Here is a 24,218-nt window from a genome sequence, read left to right as displayed (position 1 = left end):
CATTGTGGGTGCCAGAATTAGAGGGTTGATCGTCTCAGAGAAACCAAGGTACCACATCTTACTGCTTTTTACAACTAGTTCAACAAAAAGTACCAAGGGAAGTGGGGGAGGGTGGGGGAGGCAAAGTCTGCTTATCACCGCGGAATCCAAATCTGCTGTGCTTAACGAGACTGGGAAGCCTTGTAGCTGCTTGTGGACGGCTGGGAAGGGAGACAACGGCAAGTTTGTGTATGTGTGTGTGTGCAGTTCGTAGGAAGTGTGTGTGTGTGTGTGCAGTAGGGAGGATGTATGTGTACATACATGCATATGCGAGTATGGTTTATGAAAATACAATTTTCGATGTTTACACGAGTCTGTTTATGTTGCTAATTTTTATGTTGTTTACCACTTGAACAATAAACCCATCTTGACCTGACTTAAACTGCTGTCTTAATTTTCATTAAATATCTAAAACATTTCTTTCCTAGGGGGCGCCCGGATTTGAACCAGGGACCTCTCGATCTGCAGTCGAATGCTCTACCACTGAGCTACACCCCCGAGGTAACAGATAACACTCAAGTGTTGGTGCAGGTGTTTCCCCATCACCTGTGGTCTTGGTGTTGAGGTCACCACGGGTCAAAAAGTGCCCAAACCAGGGATCGAACCAGGGACCTTTAGATCTTCAGTCTAACGCTCTCCCAACTGAGCTATCTAGGCATATGTAGTAATACTACAACAGCCTGTCATTACGATCATGTCTGTTATCATGACCTGACCTCACCTATCACAGTGTGTGTGTCAACAAGGATACCACTTAAGGTGAACAAGTCCTCCGTCATGCCACAGTAATGATCTTGTAGTGATGTATTCGTTTACCAAGTTTAGTTCAGATAAAATAGAGATAACTAATGGTGGTACACGTGGCCGGAAGGTATACTGCACCAGCTGGCGTCCCCGCGAGGCAGTAAACATTTCCTACTTTGTTTTACATTGAAGTCTTTGTTGCCGTGTCAGCAGTTCTAGACGCTACTCGGCCACTCAACACATGGTCTGATGTTATGATACATTTATTTATGAGTTTATTTGTGGTTGATAAATTTTTTCCTTCCCTCTGGTGACGTCATCACCAACCTGTCTGATGCTTTTTGTGGCAATTTATATTTTAAGATAAATAATTAAAGGTGGTTTAGTTGGTGTAAAAATACGTTCATTAATATCTGACTTGAAACTTTTGGTCTTGTATTAAAAAAAAATTCTGAGGTTTTCCTTTGACTGTGGCAGCAGCTCTATAGTTGACTGCCGGGGACAAAGTAAATGTCACTTTTTTAAGGAAACAGTTATTCTGCACCGGCACAGCGATGTACTGACTTCCTCATACTTCTTTTCCCCCAACAAGTGGTTGTCAGTTTCGCTTTTCCTGAGCGTGACACCTTATTAACCAGGGGGCGCCCGGATTTGAACCAGGGACCTCTCGATCTGCAGTCGAATGCTCTACCACTGAGCTACACCCCCGAGGTAACAGATAACACTCAAGTGTTGGTGCAGGTGTTTCCCCACCACCTGTGGTCTTGGTGTTGAGGTCACCGGGGTCAAAAAGTGCCCAGACCAGGGATCGAACCAGGGACCTTTAGATCTTCAGTCTAACGCTCTCCCAACTGAGCTATCTAGGCATATGTAGTGAGAGCAAACGACACTATTTTATAAGATAAACTGATTACATCTGACAAGATAATCATGACCAGTGTCGTTTGCTCTCACTTCATATGCCTAGATAGCTCAGTTGGGAGAGCGTTAGACTGAAGATCTAAAGGTCCCTGGTTCGATCCCTGGTCTGGGCACTTTTTGACCCCCGGTGAACTCAACACCAAGACCACAGGTGGTGGGGAAACACCTGCACCAACACTTGAGTGTTATCTGTTACCTCGGGGGTGTAGCTCAGTGGTAGAGCATTCGACTGCAGATCGAGAGGTCCCTGGTTCAAATCCGGGCGCCCCCTAGGAAAGAAATGCTTTGAAACGTTTTATAAAAGTTAAGAGACTACCCGAACCTCCTTAATCAGTGTTGGTGTGTTTAATCTTCGGGTGAAATAAATTACGTTGTCTAATCGTCACATGGTCGGAATTTAGAAAGACAAAAGGAAACAAATAAGACGTCCTTATAGTGTGGAATGTATACGGCCACAAGTTACACCACCGAAATATCACTCACTCACTCACCCACCCCCACAGCCACCCACCCCCCTCCACACCCACCCACCCCCACAACCACTCACACCCACACAAACACACATGTTCCAAACCATGAGTTATATAAATGTTCCTCTAATTTACAAAGTTAATATAATATAAAAATAATAATAATAATTAACGGTTTTTGAAAGCATAGCAGCCAGAAGGTTGAAAATATACAGTTACATAATTGGGGAATGGGTTTCGATTTACAAATAATATACAAGTAACATAAGTGGTACAAATAAGATATATAAAAACTAGACGGGGGAAAAGCTCAAACTACAGGGCATTTCAACATAGTGACAGTGCAAGAAGTAGGAATGACTGGGAGTGAATACGCTGGTTTATTACAAGTTATTGATAATTTTTACAATGGTTGGGACTGGGCTGTTCTTATAGCGACCAGTTCGTGCACGTATGGGCTGGATGCGGTTGTGGTGTCGAACAGCAATTCTCGGGCTAGGGATCTCAGGTGGTAATAGGAGCCGGTGTCGAGGATGGTGCAGAAGCTTCTTACCAAATTTGCAGACGACGTCGTGGTGATGGTCAGTGAGAGTCGAAAGGGTCAGTGTGTTGAGCGCTTCTTGATATGTGGAGTAGGAAGGGGAGAGAATAATCTTGCATGCCCTTTTTTGTACTTTTTCTAGGTGTTTACGTTGTGTGGCATTTAGGGAGGAAGACCAGGTGGGGGAGGCATAGGTGAGCTTGGGAAGATTCTAGCCAGCACAGCATCGCCATCTGTTATTATTCCCAAGACAATTATTAAGAAATTTGTTTACGAGATTATCAACACACACCACCATCACCTACAGTAGTATGTTTAACCCTCGACTTGGGTAAAATATTGTATACCTGGACGGATTTTGGGAGACATCAAACCATGACTTGTTAACCTCTTAATGTACAGGACACTGCTTCTATACAGACCATATTCAGTCACAATCACTAGTGGGCGCCTCGTCGTCCCCATATCCCGGAGTGATTATGGGAAAGCATTATACCCGGTGTTGCCCGGGTTTGTTTTTGACGCGATGAAGTTAACCCTTGCAGGGCTGACCACCTTAGAATTATAGGGGCGGCTCGTGCAGCATGTCCGTCTTTGTCCCAAATTAGGTCCACATGCATAAAATAACTAAGCAAAATACCAGCTCCCATGTTAGAAGCAGTGGTCGTGCACAAGATGCCCGCTTTAAGTGTGGGGAAACACCTGCACCAACACTTGAGTGTTATCTGTTACCTCGGGGGTGTAGCTCAGTGGTAGAGCATTCGACTGTAGATCGAGAGGTCCCTGGCTCAAACCGGGGCGCCCCTTGGTTAATACTTTAAATGATTATTGGAGATTCCAGGAAAAAAGTGTGTAAAGGATCGAGGGAGGACACCAGTGCTTTATATCCACTAACAGGAAACACACGATCAGGCAAAGCGAAACTGACAACCACTTGTTGGAGAAGAAAGCCAGTATGATTAAATCCGTACAACGCTGTGCCGGTGTAGAATTGTTATTTTTCCCTTAAAGACATAATTTGTTCCTTATAGAGCTGCTGGCACAGTTTGAGTACAACCTCGGACTTTGTTTTATTTAGACGAGCTCACAAGTTTTAAGTCAAATATTTGAAGAAAAAAAAATCCTTTTAAAAATTCTATTAAGAATATAAGTTGCCACAAAAAGCATCAGACATTTCAATAGGCCGCTGATGACGTCACAAGAGGGAAGGACCCTGCCATTCACAAGACAACTGAAATATAAGAACATTTCTGATTTCAAACCGAGAAGAACATTTTAATGATTCATGTGAAAAACAAATACGAGTAATTTTAACAGTCCGTGGACGGTGAGGCGGGTCTGTATACTCCCCATCAATGGGTCCAGCAGCCTCAGTTCTATCTCCATAACACGAGTTAACAGTATCATGTACCTTATCTTAACTAAACTTGTTAAGTGGATACATAACAATTCAATCTTAAATTATTTCAAATAATACTAATATTCTATCATCATTGTTCAGAGGTATGACCTTCCGCTCGTTGGCGTGGGCACTACAGAGGACTTGTCCATCTTCAGTGGCTTCCTTAACACACACAACAAGGAGGGTTGAATGTTAGCACAAGACAACATAATGACAGGCTGTTGTTACAAGACTACATATGCCTAGATAGCTCAGTTGGGAGAGCGTTAGACTGAAGATCTAAAGGTCCCTGGTTCGATCCCTGGTCTGGGCACTTTTTGACCCCGGTGAACTCAACACCAAGAACACAGGTGATGGGGAAACACCCGCACCAACACTTGAGTGTTATCTGTTACCTCAGGGTGACACAGCTGCTTAGCCGATGAAAAAACTGCCCTACAGAGCTGCTAGCATTTTTTTTTTTAGGTGGGGGGGATCAGCCCACCCGGGCACAGGTCAGTGACCCACATCGGGGCCTGGGGAGACGAAAATATAATAATAATAATAATAATAATAATAATAATAATAATAATAATAATAATAATAATAATAATAATAATAATAATAAATTTATAATAAAAGATACAAAATTGAAAATCAAATAAATTAATAATGATAATAATAACACTGTAATAGTGTAATAATAATAATAATAATAATAATAATAATAATAATAATAATAATAATAACAATAAAGAAATGCAAAAATGAAAAAAAGATCAAAAGTGAGAAACAATATACTGTATGTCTGTTGTGTTGTCAATAGTAAGAGAAACAATTGAGACCCTGCAATTGTGTATAAATAAGGCAGAAAGTCAGATCAGCAACCTGGGACTTGGTCACAAATTTCGTGATGCCATATAGCAGCAGGGTCTAGCATTAAACAACACATTATGCTTCCAATATCTTCCCAGGCGGTAGTACCTCCCAGTTTAATAGCTGCCTAGTACCTACCTCAATATATAATTTATTAATTTAATCAAGGTTTCAATGAACATATTTTCACACAAAAGAACTCATGAAATGTAAAACCACCTTTTCAATATTTGTTAATAATATAAGTTTCACTAAAAAGCATCAGACATTTGGACAGATTGCTGATGACGTCACTAAAGGGAAGGAGAAATGATTATCAACCACAAATAAACTTATAATCGTGAGCCTGTGGACGAGTAGCGTATAGAGCTGCTGACACAGTAACAAAGACTTCAATGTAAAACAAAGCAGAAATTTTTACTGCCTCGCGGTGACGTCTGCATCTATACCTTCCGGTCATGTATACCACCATTAGTTGTCTGTACTCCATCCTAACTAACTTGACAAATAGATACACCACCACAAGATCACTACTGTGGCACGACGGAGGACTTGTTTACCTTATGTGGCATCCTTGTTGACACACACACACAGTGATAGGTGAGGTCAGGTCAAGATAACAGACATGATCCTCTTCCTCCTGACCAAATATCCCTCCTCCTGAGACAAGCCTGGCACTTGACTTATTAGGGACCTGCAACGTCTTACCATAACCAGATGTATTGTATCGGTAATCCCCCCCCCCCCACACACACTCATCCTGTCACTGTATTTAACTTGCCGATGAAATCAATGGCCCTTCAGGTACTTACGCCCTTAAATGCATGAGTCGAGCAAGCATGAACTCTGCATGCTTTCCCGTTGGGCGCCGTAAACGCTTTTTGCGCTTCGCCTTGCACAGGCTGCAAGGAGGTATCCAATGAACTGTCCCCTCGCGAGGCAAATAGTTAAAAAAATTTCGTAATAATAGGCTGTGGTAGTGTTACTAAATATGCCTAGATAGCTCAGTTGGGAGAGCGTTAGACTGAAGATCTAAAGGTCCCTGGTTCGATCCCTGGTCTGGGCACTTTTTGACCCCCGGTGACCTCAACGCCAAGACCACAGGTGTTGGGGAAACACCTGCACCAACACTTGAGTGTTATCTGTTACCTCGGGGGTGTAGCTCAGTGGTAGAGCATTCGACTGCAGATCGAGAGGTCCCTGGTTCAAATCCGGGCGCCCCCTGGTTAATAAGGTGTCACGCTCAGGAAAAGCGAAACAGACAACCACTTTTGGGGGGAAAAGAAGTATGAGGAAGTCAGTACAACGCTGTGCCGGTGCAGAATAACTGTTTCCTTAAAAAAGTGACATTTACTTTGTCCCCGGCAGTCAACTATAGAGCTGCTGGCACAGTCAAAGGAAAACCTCAGATTTTTTTTATTAATACAAAAACAAAAGTTTCAAGTCAGATATTAGTGAACGTATTTTTACACCAACTAAACCACCTTTAATTATTTATCTTAAAATATAAGTTGCCACAAAAAGCATCAGACAGGTGGGTGATGACGTCATTGGAGGGAAGGGAAAAAATTATCAACCACAAATAAACTCATAAATAAATGTATCATAACATCAGACCATGTGTTGAGTGGCCGAGTAGCGTCTAGAACTGCTGACACGGTAACAAAGACTTCAATGTAAAACAAAGTAGGAAATGTTAATTTACAGATGCCAATGCTCTAAGGTACGGTAGGCCAGTAGAAGATTTGCCCTCCCAATGCGTGTGTGGCTCTTCCTATGACGTCGATCACGCCATGGTGTGCAAGAAAGGGGGCTTCATAGGCATGAGGCATGAGAAAGTAAGGGATCTCACAGCAAATATGTTGAAGGAAATCTGCAGCGATGTCAGGGTAGAACCGACCCTCCTTCCATTGGACGGTGAGATTTTCCAACATAGTACTTCAAACACATCCAACGAAGCCCATGTTGACGTCAGTGCTAGAGGATTCTGGACGCGGGGACAGCTAGCCTTCTTCGACAACAGGATTTTTTTGTTCCCATGGCCGCATGTCACCGTAACTTAGCTCTCGATGCTGCACACAGGAGGAACGAGAACGACAAGATAAGGGCATACGGGGAGAGAATTCAGAACGTTGATCAAGGCAGCTTCACTCCTCTAGTGTTCACAACCTCTGGTGGGATGGGACCAAGTGCAAGATGCTTCTATGCCAGACTCGCGGAGGTGATATCCGAACAGAAGCAGCAGCCCAGAAGTTATGTTACAGCCTGGATGAGATGTCGACTGACCTTCTCTCTCCTTCGGTCGGCTTTGCTCTACCTCAGAGGAACGAGAGCATCGGCCCCAAAGCCGACAACAGTTGCAGATATTGTCTATAAGGCTACAATCACTGAATGCCGCATAGATCTGCAGCTCAACTAACTCAACACAGCTAGGATAGCTCCTTATGTATTAGGATATTTAATATTGCGGTAATAAAATGGTGGCGAAGGTATGGCTATTGGGGGAGACTGGAGGACATGAAGAAAAAAAAAAGTTTACTGCCTCGCGGGGACGTCAGCTGGTGCAGTATACCTTCCGGCCACGTGTACCACCATTAGTTATCTCTATTTTATCTGAACTAAACTTGGTAAACGAATACATCACCACAAGATCATTACTGTGGCATGACGGAGGACTTGTTCACCTTAAGTGGTATCCTTGTTGACACACACAGTGATAGGTGAGGTCAGGTCATAACAAACATGATCGTAATGACAGGCTGTGGTAGTATCACTACATATGCCTAGATAGCTCAGTTGGGAGAGCGTTAGACTGAAGATCTAAAGGTCCCTGGTTCGATCCCTGGTCTGGGCACTTTTTGACCCCCGGTGACCTAAACACCAAGACCACAAGGTGGTTGGGAAACACCTGCACCAACACTTGAGTGTTATCTGTTACCTCGGGGGTGTAGCTCAGTGGTAGAGCATTCGACTGCAGATCGAGAGGTCCCTGGTTCAAATCCGGGCGCCCCCTAGGAAAGAAATGCATTGAAACGTTTTATAAAAGTTAAGAGACTACCCGAACCTCCTTAATCAGTGTTGGTGTGTTTAATCTTCGGGTGAAATAAATTATGTTGTCTAATCGTCACATGGTCGGAATTTAGAAAGACAAAGAGAAACAAATAAGACGTCCTTATAGTGTGGAATGTATACGGCCACAAGTTACACCACCGAAATATCTCACACACACACCCCCACAGCCACCCACCCCCACACCCACCAACCCCCACAGCCACTCTCACCCACACATCATGTTCCAAACCATGAGTTATATAAATGTTCAACTAATTTACAAAGTTAATATATTAAGTACCCGCTACAGTGCCTCCGGAATCATTACTGTAATAATCTCAACTTCCAGCAACTATTTAGTAATATGGGTGTTACGAATACAGTTTATCAACGAACACAATGTGAGTCTAAGATTATTATTATTATCATTGATGCGAAAGTCAGTTACAATGATGATGATGGTGGTGGTGGTGGTGGTGGTGGTGGTGGTGGTGGTGTGTGTGTGTGTGTGTGTGTGTGTGTGCCAGTAACAAGACAAGCCAAGAGGCCCATACTCGTCAAGGGAACCAACAAAGCGTGACAGACTTTACAAACCCTCCTTTTATACTAACTCATGATGCATATACGACTATATAACGACCACGTCACCAGAAACTACACAGAGTCGTCTGGAGTCGTACTTCAACGCATAATTCGTACCTCGCCAGTTCTCACACTATCACACTTGAGAAGCTACAACTTTATCGTGAACTTGGGAAGATTCTAGCCAGCACAGCATCGCCATCTGTTATTATTCCCAAGACAATTATAAAGAAATTTGTTTACGAGATTATCAACACACACCACCATCACCTACAGTAGTATGTTTAACCCTCGACTTGGGTAAAATATTGTATACCTGGACGGATTTTGGGAGACATCAAACCATGACTTGTTAACCTCTTAATGTACAGGACACTGCTTCTATACAGACCATATTCAGTCACAATCACTAGTGGGCGCCTCGTCCTCCTCATATCCCGGAGTGATTATGGGAAAGCATTATACCCGGTGTTGCCCGGGTTTGTTTTTGACGCGATGAAGTTAACCCTTGCAGGGCTGACCACCTTAGAATTATAGGGGCGGCTCGTGCAGCATGTCCGTCTTTGTCCCAAATTAGGTCCACATGCATAAAATAACTAAGCAAAATACCAGCTCCCATGTTAGAAGCAGTGGTCGTGCACAAGATGCCCGCTTTAAGTGTGGGGAAACACCTGCACCAACACTTGAGTGTTATCTGTTACCTCGGGGATGTAGCTCAGTGGTAGAGCATTTGGCTGTAGATCGAGAGGTCCCTGGCTCAAACCGGGGCGCCCCCTGGTTAATACTTTAAATGATTATTGGAGATTCCAGGAAAAAAGTGTGTAAAGGATCGAGGGAGGACACCAGTGCTTTATATCCACTAACAGGAAACACACGATCAGGCAAAGCGAAACTGACAACCACTTGTTGGAGAAGAAAGCCAGTATGATTAAATCCGTACAACGCTGTGCCGGTGTAGAATTGTTATTTTTCCCTTAAAGACATAATTTGTTCCTTATAGAGCTGCTGGCACAGTTTGAGTACAACCTCGGACTTTGTTTTATTTAGACGAGCTCACAAGTTTTAAGTCAAATATTTGAAGAAAAAAAAATCCTTTTAAAAATTCTATTAAGAATATAAGTTGCCACAAAAAGCATCAGACATTTCAATAGGCCGCTGATGACGTCACAAGAGGGAAGGACCCTGCCATTCACAAGACAACTGAAATATAAGAACATTTCTGATTTCAAACCGAGAAGAACATTTTAATGATTCATGTGAAAAACAAATACGAGTAATTTTAACAGTCCCTGGACGGTGAGGCGGGTCTGTATACTCCCCATCAATGGGTCCAGCAGCCTCAGTTCTATCTCCATAACACGAGTTAACAGTATCATGTACCTTATCTTAACTAAACTTGTTAAGTGGATACATAACAATTCAATCTTAAATTATTTCAAATAATACTAATATTCTATCATCATTGTTCAGAGGTATGACCTTCCGCTCGTTGGCGTGGGCACTACAGAGGACTTGTCCATCTTCAGTGGCTTCCTTAACACACACAACAAGGAGGGTTGAATGTTAGCACAAGACAACATAATGACAGGCTGTTGTTACAAGACTACATATGCCTAGATAGCTCAGTTGGGAGAGCGTTAGACTGAAGATCTAAAGGTCCCTGGTTCGATCCCTGGTCTGGGCACTTTTTGACCCCGGTGAACTCAACACCAAGAACACAGGTGATGGGGAAACACCCGCACCAACACTTGAGTGTTATCTGTTACCTCAGGGTGACACAGCTGCTTAGCCGATGAAAAACTGACCTACAGAGCGGCTGGCATTTTTTTTTTTAGGTGGGGGGGATCAGCCCACCCGGGCACAGGTCACTGACCCACATCGGGGCCTGGGGGGACGAAAATATAATAATAATAATAATAATAATAATAATAATAATAATAATAATAATAATAATAATAATAATAATAATAATAATAATAATAATAATAATAATAATAATAATAATAAATAATAATAATAATAAATTTATAATAAAAGATACAAAATGGAAAATCAAATAAATTAAAAATGATAATAATAACACTGTAATAATAATAATAATAACAATAAAGAAATACAAAAATGAAAAAAAAGATCAAAAGTGAGAAACAATATATGTATGTTGTGTTGTCAATAGTAAGAGAAACAATTGAGACCCTGCAATTGTGTATAAATAAGGCAGAAAGTCAGATCAGCAACCTGGGACTTGGTCACAAATTTCGTGATGCCATATAGCAGCAGGGTCTAGCATTAAACAACACATTATGCTTCCAATATCTTCCCAGGCGGTAGTACCTCCCAGTTTAATAGCTGCCTAGTACCTACCTCAATATATAATTTATTAATTTAATCAAGGTTTCAATGAACATATTTTCACACAAAAGAACTCATGAAATGTAAAACCACCTTTTCAATATTTGTTAATAATATAAGTTTCACTAAAAAGCATCAGACATTTGGACAGATTGCTGATGACGTCACTAAAGGGAAGGAGAAATGATTATCAACCACAAATAAACTTATAATCGTGAGCCTGTGGACGAGTAGCGTATAGAGCTGCTGACACAGTAACAAAGACTTCAATGTAAAACAAAGCAGAAATTTTTACTGCCTCGCGGTGACGTCTGCATCTATACCTTCCGGTCATGTATACCACCATTAGTTGTCTGTACTCCATCCTAACTAACTTGACAAATAGATACACCACCACAAGATCACTACTGTGGCACGACGGAGGACTTGTTTACCTTATGTGGCATCCTTGTTGACACACACACACAGTGATAGGTGAGGTCAGGTCAAGATAACAGACATGATCCTCTTCCTCCTGACCAAATATCCCTCCTCCTGAGACAAGCCTGGCACTTGACTTATTAGGGACCTGCAACGTCTTACCATAACCAGATGTATTGTATCGGTAATCCCCCCCCCCCCACACACACTCATCCTGTCACTGTATTTAACTTGCCGATGAAATCAATGGCCCTTCAGGTACTTACGCCCTTAAATGCATGAGTCGAGCAAGCATGAACTCTGCATGCTTTCCCGTTGGGCGCCGTAAACGCTTTTTGCGCTTCGCCTTGCACAGGCTGCAAGGAGGTATCCAATGAACTGTCCCCTCGCGAGGCAAATAGTTAAAAAAATTTCGTAATAATAGGCTGTGGTAGTGTTACTACATATGCCTAGATAGCTCAGTTGGGAGAGCGTTAGACTGAAGATCTAAAGGTCCCTGGTTCGATCCCTGGTCTGGGCACTTTTTGACCCCCGGTGACCTCAACACCAAGACCACAGGTGGTGGGGAAACACCTGCACCAACACTTGAGTGTTATCTGTTACCTCGGGGGTGTAGCTCAGTGGTAGAGCATTCGACTGCAGATCGAGAGGTCCCTGGTTCAAATCCGGGCGCCCCCTGGTTAATAAGGTGTCACGCTCAGGAAAAGCGAAACTGACAACCACTTTTGGGGGGAAAAGAAGTATGAGGAAGTCAGTACATCGCTGTGCCGGTGCAGAATAACTGTTTCCTTAAAAAAGTGACATTTACTTTGTCCCCGGCAGTCAACTATAGAGCTGCTGGCACAGTCAAAGTAAAACCTCAGAATTTTTTTTTAATACAAGACCAAAAGTTTCAAGTCAGATATTAATGAACATATTTTTACACCAACTAAAGCACCTTTAATTATTTATCTTAAAATATAAGTGGCCACAAAACGCATCAGACTGGTGGGTGATGACGTCACCGTGGGGAAGGAAAAAATTTATCAACCACAAATAAACTCATAAATAAATGTATCATAACATCAGACCATGTGTTGAGTGGCCGAGTAGCGTCTAGAACTGCTGACACGGTAACAAAGATTTCAATGTAAAACAAAGTAGGAAATGTTAATTTACAGATGCCAATGCTCTAAGGTACGGTAGGCCAGTAGAAGATTTGCCCTCCCAATGCGTGTGTGGCTCTTCCTATGACGTCGATCACGCCATGGTGAGCAAGAAAGGGGGCTTCATAGGCATGAGGCATGAGAAAGTAAGGGATCTCACAGCAAATATGTTGAAGGAAATCTGCAGCGATGTCAGGGTAGAACCGACCCTCCTTCCATTGGACGGTGAGATTTTCCAACATAGTACTTCAAACACATCCAACGAAGCCCGTGTTGACGTCAGTGCTCGAGGATTTTGGACGCGGGGACAGCTAGCCTTCTTCGACAACAGGATTTTTTTGTTCCCATGGCCGCTTGTCACCGTAACTTAGCTCTCGATGCTGCACGCAGGAGGAACGAGAACGACAAGATAAGGGCATACGGGGAGAGAATTCAGAGCGTTGATCAAGGCAGCTTCACTCCTCTAGTGTTCACAACCTCTGGTGGGATGGGACCAAGTGCAATATGCTTCTATGCCAGACTCGCAGAGGTGATATCCGAACAGAAGCAGCAGCCCAGAAGTTATGTTACAGCCTGGATGAGATGTCGGCTGTCCTTCTCTCTCCTTCGGTCGGCTTTGCTCTGCCTCAGGGGAACGAGAGCATCGGCCCCAAAGCCGACAACAGTTGCAGATATTGACTATAAGGCTACAATCACTGAATGCCGCATAGATCTGCAGCTCAACTAACTCAACACAGCTAGGATAGCTCTTATGTATTAGGATATTTAATATTACGGTAATAAAATGGTGGCGAAGGTATGGCTATTGGGGGAGACTGGAGGACATAAAGAAAAAAAAAGTTTACTGCCTCGTGGGGACGTCCGCTGGTGCAGTATACCTTCCGGCCACGTGTACCACCATTAGTTATCTCTATTTTATCTGAACTAAAGTTGGTAAACGAATACATCACCACAAGATGATTACTGTGGCATGACGGAGGACTTGTTCACCTTAAGTGGCATCCTTGTTGACACACACAGTGATAGGTGAGGTCAGGTCATGATAACAGACATGATCGTAATGACAGGCTGTTGTAGTATTACTACATATGCCTAGATAGCTCAGTTGGGAGAGCGTTAGACTGAAGATCTAAAGGTCCCTGGTTCGATCCCTGGTCTGGGCACTTTTTGACCCGTGGTGACCTAAACACCAAGACCACAGGTGATGGGGAAACACCTGCACCAACACTTGAGGATTATCTGTTACCTCGGGGGTGTAGCTCAGTGGTAGAGCATTCGACTGCAGATCGAGAGGTCCCTGGTTCAAATCCGGGCGCCCCCTGGTTTATACTTTAATAATTTAATGTGAGGTCTAGTGAAAATATATGTCAGGTCCGAGGGAGACGAATGAGAATGTTGAAGTGATTACTAACAACAATAATTATGAGGCTTCTTAACAAGTAGAAATGCTCCCAGCTAGAGTGGTGAGGGTTTTGCACTTTTTAATGATATTACTGACACGTAATACTGCTACTGATTCATAGCCAAGTGTGTGTGGACAATAAGTGGCCTTGATGATGATTTACAATAAAGGAAAGGAACAAAAATGACTACATATATTACCTTTGGGGAAATAATTGTTACAAGGCATCATTCCAGAGATATCAGTGTCAAATATGGAGGGTGATGTGATACTTAGTGAGTCACCACACACATATGGCTGCCCTCGGGTGTGTACCCAAGGAAAGGTGAGGCGAGGCGAGGCAAAAGGATTGATCCCCATCCCTTCACACCCACCTCTCGTGGATTACCAAGTGGAGAAAAACTTTCCGAATGTTGGCTCTGTGATATCCGCTTAAGGAGCTCATTAGCGCACACCTACGTCGACGATAGACCTCAGTGAGCACTTTACTATTATCTGTTCTGTGTATTAGTTAGCGACGTGTGATTACCTGGGGCATCACGTAACAAATCCCAATCAAAAGAGACTCAACAGTACAATATATATGTTTAGAAGTATAAGTGTGAGATTTTAAGAGGAATCAGAAATTTTTAAGAAAAAAAAAACTCATTTATATACCAACTCCTTTGTGACATACCCCATATCAAATAAAAAAGTTCATAGGTCAAACGTAATTCAAAATCATTCATTAAACAAATAAAATCAGACGATATGTACAGTCGGGGTTAAAGGTTCACTCCCTCCCAAACTGAAGCAGCATCAACCCCCAAACGAGATACTGTACAGCACACCCGCACCCAGATGAGTCATGGGAGGTTTCGAGACTCACTCCTTTGACTCAGTTCCTCCGTGAATGTACAGTAGGAAAGTTTAGTTAGTATTTCTCACATAGATTCCACCATACAGCAACATCTGGTATATGCTGTCTCACTAGTGGGTTTGGTCAGGTCAGTGTTTGAGGCTAAAACTCAGGATCTAATGGACTGACCATCGAAACAAAATTAATAAACATGAGAAACGATTTTGGTGAGGCGATACAGGTGGGTAATATAAGAACAACTAAAGTTTAGCAAGTCAGTGATCAAGATTGCATGTCTAGGTTAGTTTTGTGTATGTGAATTAAAAATCAACTAAAAACGGTTGGTATTATGTGAAGAAAACTCAGCTGTGGAGACGTGTGATGCCCCAGAAAGATTAAATTCAACACCACACAAAACAAATTACAGGTAAAGGTACAGGTATAAGTTGCCATTGGTGTTTTGTTTACCAGCTAAGCATCCTCATATCCCTTCCTCTGAGCTGATGTTCGTATTATTCTCTAAGATAAACTAAAAGCTTTAGAACTCCCTAGGGGGCGCCCGGATTTGAACCAGGGACCTCTCGATCTGCAGTCGAATGCTCTACCACTGAGCTACACCCCCGAGGTAACAGTTAACACTCAAGTGTTGGTGCAGGTGTTTCCCCACACCTGTGGTTTGGTGTTGAGGTCACCGGGGGTAAAAAAAAAAAGTGCCCAGACCAGGGATCGAACCAGGGACCTTTAGATCTTCAGTCTAACGCTCTCCCAACTCCTAGGCAGGGTACCTGATGTTGGAACTATACATTAGGTTAGGCCTTAAACTAGGCTAGATTAAGGTTAGGGTGGTTAATGTGAAAAAAATGACTAATCTTCAGCTGGGGTGACTAATCTTCAGGTAGAGGTTGGAGCTTTTATGCCACGTCTTCCTGGTTGGGACACGGAGGATGGCTCTTAGTTATTAAAAGATACCGTGCTGTTATATTTGTGTTAAAAAAGTGTGCGTGTATGTAGGTATGTACTTGTGTGCGTGTAGGTAGATATGTATGTGTTTGTGAGCCGTGTATATAGGTATGTATGTGTGTATGTATGAGTTTGTGTGTGTGAAACAGATAACGGCAGTACCACTTGTTAACTTGCCACATCCGCCCCCTTGATAAGCCCGCCGCTCACGTCAGGTTCCTCCCCCTAGTGAGCCGGACCCAGGACACCACAAACCGCTACAAAACACACCACACAAACACTTACACTACACCAACTACCCACGGGGGTGTAGCTCAGTGGTAGAGCATTCGACTGCAGATCGAGAGGTCCCTGGTTCAATCCCGGGCGCCCCCTATGAGATGTTTTTACTTTTGTTTTTTTCTTTTGTCATCACCTGGTTGAGAATATTGTCTTGGTGTTGCTTGTGAAAAAACTTAAGGCACCGACCTTAGGCCTAAACAAGGTTAGGCTAATCTTAAGGTGAAAAAAGCTGGGATGACTAATCTTCAGGTGAAAAAAAAGCTGGGGTGACTAATCTTCAGGTGAAAAAAAAGCTGGGGTGACTAATTTTCAGGTGATGCCAAGCTTTTATGCCACGTCTTCCTGATATACTTACGTAACACAACACTACTGAGGAAAACCACACAGCTGACCACCTGGTTTATAACACACACGGAGGATGGCTCTTAGTTATTAAAAGACAAAAAAAAATACCGTGCTGTTATATTTGTGTTAAAAAAGTGTGCGTGTATGTAGGTATGTACTTGTGTGCGTGTAGGTAGATATGTATGTGTTTGTATTTGTGAGCGTGTATGTAGGTTTGTGTGTGCGTGTATATAGGTATGTATGTGTGTATGTATGAGTTTGTGTGTGTGAAACAGATAACGGCAGTACCACTTGTTAACTTGCCACATCCGCCCCCTTGATAAGCCCGCCGCTCACGTCAGGTTCCTCCCCCTAGTGAGCCGGACCCAGGACACCACAAACCGCTACAAAACACACCACACAAACACTTACACTACACCAACTACCCACGGGGGTGTAGCTCAGTGGTAGAGCATTCGACTGCAGATCGAGAGGTCCCTGGTTCAATCCCGGGCGCCCCCTATGAGATGTTTTTACTTTTGTTTTTTTCTTTTGTCATCACCAGTTAGGAGGATTTGGTTGAGAATATTGACTATAACTCTTGTAAAGGGAGTTAGAAAATGGCGAAAGGATTTTGTTCCCGGAAAAGCCGACATTAAATTTTTGTAACTCAGGACTTTAAACGGACCCTTTTTTTTAACACACACACACACACACACACACACACACACACACACGCACGCACGCATACATACTTACGCACGCACACATAAACACACACTCACTCGTTGAAACTCCATTTCTCAGTTATACAAAGGCATTCACAAGTACAGGAATGTTGGCACAGTTGTTCACACACCTTGCTATAAATGGGTAGGCGTCAACTGTGACCTCCTGACACCAGACACATAACACTACTCTTTCTCTCTCGACACCTGACACTACTCTTTGTGGCTGAATAAAAGGCCAGGTGTCACATCAATGATATTCACCTGGCCTTATAAACTCCAGTAACTTCCCACTCTTAAGCCTAGCATATAATAATAATAATAATAATAATAATAATAATAATAATAATAAACACTACCGCTATTACTACTACTCCCCGGTACCACTACTATTAAGAAGATGAAGAAAAACACGAAGAAGAACCTGCAACAAATTACTACTAAAACTAACATAATGACACTCAAGGACGCATGAAGTAACTACCGTGAGTCAGGCTCAGGATTCTCAAACACCCGGACATATACAGTAGTACAGTCACCGTAAACAAGCCAACACACTACTAGCTAAGGCAGAAACTAAGTAATAATATAATCATTTTGTCTTTAAAACTCTTCTATGAACCAGATAGATACGCGTTTCTTACCTGACTATTTTTTTTAATATTTTCCCGGGCCACTAAAAGTTTGTGCAGTTGATAAGTTTCTCAAAGTGGTGAAAGCAGGCGTTCTTGAATCTACCTTGCAACAGGTAAGCCAGCACTCCAAGGCCTGACACACACACACACACACCAATAGTATCCCGCCGTGTGCTTTAATGCTCCTGGTCGACTCGCCCTCTACCCTTTCCACACTAAGAACTTCCAGGCAAATGGAATAACACCCCGAATAGGATTTTTTTTAATAGCGAGAAACACGTTATTCAGCACAACATTCCCGCGAAGATAAAAGTGCTATTCTAAACTTCATCCTTTCATTCAATATTCCCGGGAGAGCTGTTTGGTGTAGAGCAACAGGTGGCCAACGCAACATGAACAAAGCAGAGACGGCTATTGTAAACACTCGTAAATATTCACTGATAATGTAATTTTTAGTATGTTGTGAGTTTATGAAAGAGACACAGCAAGATAATTCCCTGGCATTAGTACCTCGGTGTAACAAGCACACCTCCAGCAGAGATAAGCCTTCAGTTTAAAAAATTTTTGTGTTATTCTTTGATTAAATACTGTTTATCGCTGTTTCCATATATGCACTGTCTATGAACAAGTTGAGTCAATGTAAATCTGTAACGTAACATTTTATTGAATAAATATTTAATCGGCTAATACACCTGGTGGCCCATTGGAAACGTGTGACCTTGACAGATTTAAAGTTCTACGCTCAAACAATATGCTGTATGTTCCTGTCATCTATATATCTGAACTTATTTTACGAAGTTAAAGTTTACGGACAAAGGAACACTCATAACCTTGTACTGAATGACTTTGCGTTAAACGGGAATAAAAAATGTACCGTAGTTTATAAAGAGTGAGAGTGTAGAGAATTGTTTCACCACACTAAAGAGTAACTGTACTGGAAATTATCGTACATCCTCGACACACGGACAGTTTCAAGCAAGAAGGATGTAAACAATGGCAGTAATCCTCCCAACACCTGACACTTCTCTCATGTCTAGACCCCGGTGTAACAGATCAACTTATACCCTCGAGTATAAACAGGCCCTGTAGGTGACACCAGAGGTTGTATTCTAGCCTCAAGGTGGTATCTGGCTTCAGGCAGTTTATACCCGGATAATAAAATAGTCCAAACCAGAATATATCCAGGTATAAAACTGGCGAAGGTGTAATAAAGTCTGGGACCGTCTGGTGCAGTGGGGCGTGGGCTCTCCCGTCCCGTCCCCTGGTGACGTAAACACCAGACCACGGTTGGTGGGGAAACACCTTCTACCAACACTTGTTACCTCGGGGGTGTAGCTCAGTGGTAGAGCATTCGACTGCAGATCGAGAGGTCCCTGGTTCAAACCCGGGCGCCCCCTGACATACACTTTTATTTAAATACTTTTTTTATTATTACTTTTAAGAGTTTATGAATTATGAGAGCTCCCACTACCATATATTGAGCTTGAAGAACAACAACTTAAATTGAAGCTACGAAACTCATGACTCCGTACCACTGACCCTCCTCCCCCTGTCAAACATACCCACATCAACACTTCTATCAAGCAGTACAACACATCACTATATGACCACTACTGGCGCCTCCACAGCTAATGTTTCTGTACATTCCTCAGAAAGTACAAAAAAATCCACATTACAAATCATTTCAAAGCTGTGGTGGCTGGGCATCAGAGTGCTCGAGTACTTCACACATGAAATCTCTACATCAGTTACCATAAGAGCAGACGGACGAGCGAGGACCCCACTTTACATTCTGATTCACCAGTGCAGGAAACAAATAGACAATACACACCCAAACAAAAAGACGGCCAGACACTCATGCGCTGATTTACAGTACACCATAATTATGAAGAAACCTCACTCAGTAAAATCAACGAACAGTTTGTTAAATTGTAGATGCTAAAATTTGGGGATATTAACACTTAAACTCTGTGCTATATTTGATTAAGAACATTTTATTTGCAGTTCCGGACACGCCCGAGGTACAACTTGCGACACTAAGAGCTACCGAGACCCCCCCCCCTCTCATACGTTCCTCTAAATCCCAACCTCTATAAAATATCAGGATGAAGGTTGTAGAACAATACACCACCAGCCAAATTAGGTCAAATAAGAATGAGCAAAGGTGGATGACCAGAAAACTTAAACATGACATTGAATTGTAACAGGAATAAAGAAAGGAATTTATAAGAAATTAAAGGGAGGGGAGGAGCAGCTCAGAAATAGGTATAATGAACTATCTAGGAATGTTAAGAAAAATGTAAGGAAAGCAAAGAGAGACTATGAAATCAAAATAGCAAGTGAATCCAAGGCGAATCCCAAGGGAGTTTTCCAGGTATATAGAACAAAAGTCATGGACAAAGTTGGGCCTTTAAAGTCAGGGAGGGGAGAAGTGATAAATGGCAGTGGAGAAATAAGCAAAGCATTGAACAACTACTTATCAGTTTTCACAAGAAATTCACGAGGAAATTCCAGAAGTGGAACTGATATTTAGGGGAAAGGAAGAAGAGAAATTAAAGAATATCACTATCAGAAAAGAGGATGTTCTTCAGAGGATAAATAAACTAAAGAAGACAAAATCCCCAGGGCCGGACGAAATTTTCCCTCGAGTCTTGAAAGAGTGTAGGGAACAGATTAGCGGACCCCTAGTAAATTTATTTACAAAATCATTAGACACCGGAGTTGTGCCAGACTTGTGGAAACCAGTACATATTGTGGAAACAGGCAAATGTAGTACCCATATTAATCTACGACTCTCAACATGGGAGGGAAAATCTTGTCTAACAAATCTGCTGACGTTTTTTTGGAAAGTCTTCGAGGTAGTAGGTAATGACGAAAATTACGATGTTATTTACTAAGACTTTAGCAAAGCATTTGACAGAGTGCCGCATCAGAGGCTTCTGAGAAAAATTAAGGCTCATGGTACCGAAGGGAAAGTTTTAAATCGGATAAAATCATGGCTCACCGATAGAACGCAGAGGGTCAGCGTAGATGGTGTTAAATCTGAGTGAGGCCGTGTAACCAGTGGGGTTCCCCAGGGGTCAGTACTAGGCCCACTCTTGTTCATAATCTACATAAACGATCTAGATACTGGGATCAGCAGTGACATAAGCAAGTTTGCAGATGACACCAAAATAGGGCGGCAGATTAATTCAGGGCAGGATGCAAATGCATTACGGGAGGATCTAAATAAACTGCAGGGGTGGTCTGAAAAATGGCAAATGAAATTCAACACCAGCAAGTGCAGCGTACTTAATATTGGAAGAACAAATACTGATGTATACAGCCTACATCAACCTAGAGAAGTCGACTTGTGAGAGACCTAGGGGTACTTGTAAGCCCGGACCTACGGCCTAGAAAACAGTGCGCTAATGTTCGAAATAAGGCAAACAGAGTATTGGGTTTTATATCTAAAAGTGTAAGTAACAAGAGTGCAGAGGTCTCATTGCAACTATATCTTGCGCTAGTCAGGCCGCACCTCGATTATGCGGTTCAGTTCTGGTGCCCTTATTATAGAATGGATATCAATTCACTAGAGTTCGGTGCAGCGAAGAATGACAAAAATGATTCCGGGACTTAGAAACCTTCCAAATCAGGATAGGTTAAAGAAACTTAACTTGCATTCCCTAGATAGACGAAGAGTGTGGGGAGATATGATAGAAGTATTTAAGTGGGTGAAAGGACTCAATAAAGGGGATATAGATAAAGTTCTTATAATATCCGAGAAGGATAGGACTCGGAGCAACGGATTTAAGTTGGATAAGTTTAGGTTTAGGAGGGAGATAGGAAGAAACTGGTTCACAAATAGGGTGGTGGACGAGTGGAACACGCTTAGCAACTTTGTAGTAGTGCTGGAACTCCGGAAAGTTTCAAAAGGAGGCTAGATAGATTCATGGATGATAGAGAGTGGTAGTAACTCTCGACAGGAGCTGCCATACACAGGCCAACCGGCCTATTGCAGACTCCTTATTTTCTTATGTTCTTAACCATCCGAGGAAACACTACCGTACACTGTCACGATCACAATGCGAAATGGCCCGTTATAACACCCGCTTCCTTTAAAGCATCTCTTAAAAACATCAACTGTCTATATATTAAAATGTTTGTAACACCCCCTAATTGGTATTACAGTAAGCATATTTTTACTATGTCATAACAACCATAACGACTTTATCTTGAATAAAATTGGCTTCTTTAACTTTGACGTAACTCAAGTTGTAGCTATTGCTTTCACTCATACTTCTCGTCTAGCTAAATAAATTATATTAATTTCAATTTCAACGCGCGCACTCAGACAGGAAACACATTAACTGCTAAAACGTATACATTACACAATAACGGAAGTATACACTATGTACTTAGACGCGTTCGCGCACATACACACACGCAAAGTGTGAAGGACACACAATTTTATCTCTCTTTTTATTGCCTAGTACAGTATATCTTAGCCTGAAATTCTACAAATAATTCTTTGCAGAGAGCGTGTGTGGATGTGTGTGTTTGGTACAGTGAACATCAAACATGACAATAATAATCAAACAGCAGCGGACGCAAGATAAAGTCTTGTGGATCCTGGCATAATCCCAGACCCGAGCACTATGCGTCTCGCCAAGGTCAGCGGCACCAGGCAACGCCATAAAGAGAACACTTGTCCCTCCCTCTCCACCACGGGGGTGTAGCTCAGTGGTAGAGCATTCGACTGCAGATCGAGAGGTCCCTGGTTCAAACCCGGGCGCCCCCTGATGAGGGTTTCATCCTTTTTTTTTTGGTGAAATTCGTTGGCACAGTTATACGTAAAGGCAGATTATAGCGATGTAAAATATGAATCTGAAAAGAAAACTACCACTTGTGGAACCTCTGTTACCTGTCGTGGAGTGTTAACCACCTCCTAAGTTAGCTACATGTAACTTATAAAATATTTCTAATAAGCAGCAGTTGATTATTACAATAATAGAAGACGAGACCATTAATGGGACAGTGTTAGTGACTCGGCCAAGATGGCATCACTGGCCTCCTCCCTCACCCCGCTTTAGTCCACACACAAAGTCCTCACAAAAATAAGTGTTAACAAAGGAATGTAAAGACGTATATAATAAAAGAAAAAAAAAACGTGAAAAATATTCCATGAGATTTGTTTGGGTGACAGGATTTCTCTCTTCCTATCTTTGTTGTTACACCGGATTGTGATGATCACCCAGCAATGACAAGATGACGGTAATGTTTCAATCAGGAGCGTTGAACATAATCTGCGTCATGCGTATAATTATGCATAGGTATTTCAGGACTCTTGCGTAGGCCAAGGAGTAACCCGCTAACTGCTGAATACAAAGAGTCAAGGGATCACCACCTGTCTGGCCACTTATATCCCAACAGTTAAGGCTTGATTGGTTGAAAACGTAATGATGTAAATAATAATTCAGTAATTTAATATACTGCTTTGACCAGGAAATGGTTCCGGTGTCGTAAGAGAAAACCTGTGATGTGTCATAATAATAATAATAATAATAATAATAATACCATCTTCCATATCGCAAAGTAGTTGGCCCTTGAGCTGAATAACCCAGAAATTATAAGACTATATTCTTATTTCTCTTCCCTAATTTTTTATTATTATTATTTTTTTTTTGGGGGGGGGGGATAACCCAGCAAAGAATATAGTAATAAATTTAATGATACAATAAAAAGGTATATAACACCCATTAATAACAGTTCTAAGTTGGCGAAGAACTGTGTCAAGTTAATTAAGAGACGGACATAGCGCTGAGTTAGCGGAGTATAGACTAGTGGGTACACACACATTCTCTTATAGCTTCTAGAACGAACCAAGTCATTCCTCCTACAGTTTTTCCACAGGGAGAACAAGATGTACCTCAGCCCCTAGTCTGTATCCGTCTAATGAGTCGCCCGCCACTAAACGATCGTCAAGAGTACCTGAATGGTGATTGGACATCGCCTTAACTGCTGATAGCCAATCAAGGGTGTCTCATTAAAGCACTTTAATGACCCGATTAACGTTATTTATACGAGAGAGAGAGAGAGAGAGAGAGTGTGTCAACCTAAACAAATGCTAATATTCCTGTTTTTATAACGAATCTATTATAATAAAAGTTTAATATATTGTTAAAAACCAGAATGATAATATAAATCACTAACCATATAAACAAAAACAAAATACTTGCGTAGACGGATTTTAGTGTGGTCGTACAGTAAGCTTCGCACACTCCCTGCAGTGCACATCAAGACGCTTTTCATATGTAATATATTTCGCACTGACGGCATACGCAGGTAGATAGTTCCAAATGTGAACAACAACGATTAACAATATTATCAATAATATCGCCCGAGTTCAACGGTAACAAGTAATTTCGTAACGATGACAATTATGGCAAACCAACTCAAAATACGTCCCATTTACCTTGACGACAGCATCCCACACTCACCCTCGGCCGAACACCATTGAGCAGAGAAACATAAAATTTACCTCCACT

At 42.1% G+C, this 24,218-nt stretch overlaps 22 non-coding genes across 22 annotated transcripts; 17 read left to right on the top strand and 5 right to left on the bottom strand.

Moving 5' to 3' along the window:
• Positions 1 to 465: 465 nt before the first annotated feature.
• Trnac-gca lies at positions 466 to 537 on the bottom strand. Its single transcript has one exon. It is a non-coding gene; the product is annotated as a tRNA-Cys (tRNA).
• Positions 538 to 623: 86 nt separating this feature from the next.
• On the bottom strand, positions 624 to 696 carry Trnaf-gaa. The gene has a single exon. It is a non-coding gene; the product is annotated as a tRNA-Phe (tRNA).
• Positions 697 to 1,419: 723 nt separating this feature from the next.
• Positions 1,420 to 1,491, bottom strand: Trnac-gca. The gene has a single exon. It is a non-coding gene; the product is annotated as a tRNA-Cys (tRNA).
• Positions 1,492 to 1,576: 85 nt separating this feature from the next.
• Trnaf-gaa lies at positions 1,577 to 1,649 on the bottom strand. Its single transcript has one exon. It is a non-coding gene; the product is annotated as a tRNA-Phe (tRNA).
• Positions 1,650 to 1,744: 95 nt separating this feature from the next.
• On the top strand, positions 1,745 to 1,817 carry Trnaf-gaa. The gene has a single exon. It is a non-coding gene; the product is annotated as a tRNA-Phe (tRNA).
• Positions 1,818 to 1,903: 86 nt separating this feature from the next.
• Trnac-gca lies at positions 1,904 to 1,975 on the top strand. Its single transcript has one exon. It is a non-coding gene; the product is annotated as a tRNA-Cys (tRNA).
• A 1,475-nt stretch (positions 1,976 to 3,450) lies between these two features.
• Trnay-gua lies at positions 3,451 to 3,522 on the top strand. Its single transcript has one exon. It is a non-coding gene; the product is annotated as a tRNA-Tyr (tRNA).
• An 835-nt stretch (positions 3,523 to 4,357) lies between these two features.
• Positions 4,358 to 4,430, top strand: Trnaf-gaa. Its single transcript has one exon. It is a non-coding gene; the product is annotated as a tRNA-Phe (tRNA).
• A 1,535-nt stretch (positions 4,431 to 5,965) lies between these two features.
• Positions 5,966 to 6,038, top strand: Trnaf-gaa. The gene has a single exon. It is a non-coding gene; the product is annotated as a tRNA-Phe (tRNA).
• Positions 6,039 to 6,124: 86 nt separating this feature from the next.
• Trnac-gca lies at positions 6,125 to 6,196 on the top strand. Its single transcript has one exon. It is a non-coding gene; the product is annotated as a tRNA-Cys (tRNA).
• Positions 6,197 to 7,753: 1,557 nt separating this feature from the next.
• Positions 7,754 to 7,826, top strand: Trnaf-gaa. The gene has a single exon. It is a non-coding gene; the product is annotated as a tRNA-Phe (tRNA).
• An 87-nt stretch (positions 7,827 to 7,913) lies between these two features.
• On the top strand, positions 7,914 to 7,985 carry Trnac-gca. The gene has a single exon. It is a non-coding gene; the product is annotated as a tRNA-Cys (tRNA).
• Positions 7,986 to 10,216: 2,231 nt separating this feature from the next.
• Trnaf-gaa lies at positions 10,217 to 10,289 on the top strand. Its single transcript has one exon. It is a non-coding gene; the product is annotated as a tRNA-Phe (tRNA).
• Positions 10,290 to 11,824: 1,535 nt separating this feature from the next.
• Trnaf-gaa lies at positions 11,825 to 11,897 on the top strand. Its single transcript has one exon. It is a non-coding gene; the product is annotated as a tRNA-Phe (tRNA).
• Positions 11,898 to 11,983: 86 nt separating this feature from the next.
• On the top strand, positions 11,984 to 12,055 carry Trnac-gca. The gene has a single exon. It is a non-coding gene; the product is annotated as a tRNA-Cys (tRNA).
• A 1,557-nt stretch (positions 12,056 to 13,612) lies between these two features.
• Positions 13,613 to 13,685, top strand: Trnaf-gaa. Its single transcript has one exon. It is a non-coding gene; the product is annotated as a tRNA-Phe (tRNA).
• Positions 13,686 to 13,771: 86 nt separating this feature from the next.
• Positions 13,772 to 13,843, top strand: Trnac-gca. Its single transcript has one exon. It is a non-coding gene; the product is annotated as a tRNA-Cys (tRNA).
• A 1,469-nt stretch (positions 13,844 to 15,312) lies between these two features.
• Trnac-gca lies at positions 15,313 to 15,384 on the bottom strand. Its single transcript has one exon. It is a non-coding gene; the product is annotated as a tRNA-Cys (tRNA).
• Positions 15,385 to 16,025: 641 nt separating this feature from the next.
• On the top strand, positions 16,026 to 16,097 carry Trnac-gca. Its single transcript has one exon. It is a non-coding gene; the product is annotated as a tRNA-Cys (tRNA).
• A 681-nt stretch (positions 16,098 to 16,778) lies between these two features.
• Positions 16,779 to 16,850, top strand: Trnac-gca. The gene has a single exon. It is a non-coding gene; the product is annotated as a tRNA-Cys (tRNA).
• A 2,166-nt stretch (positions 16,851 to 19,016) lies between these two features.
• Positions 19,017 to 19,088, top strand: Trnac-gca. Its single transcript has one exon. It is a non-coding gene; the product is annotated as a tRNA-Cys (tRNA).
• A 3,311-nt stretch (positions 19,089 to 22,399) lies between these two features.
• On the top strand, positions 22,400 to 22,471 carry Trnac-gca. The gene has a single exon. It is a non-coding gene; the product is annotated as a tRNA-Cys (tRNA).
• Positions 22,472 to 24,218: the final 1,747 nt, after the last annotated feature.

This window comes from Homarus americanus, unplaced genomic scaffold (genome assembly GCF_018991925.1).
Source record: "Homarus americanus isolate GMGI-L3 unplaced genomic scaffold, GMGI_Hamer_2.0 scaffold26351, whole genome shotgun sequence".
Lineage (NCBI taxonomy): Eukaryota > Metazoa > Arthropoda > Malacostraca > Decapoda > Nephropidae > Homarus > Homarus americanus.
Note: the sequence above shows the minus strand (reverse complement) of the source record. Positions and strands in the feature narration are given on the sequence as shown.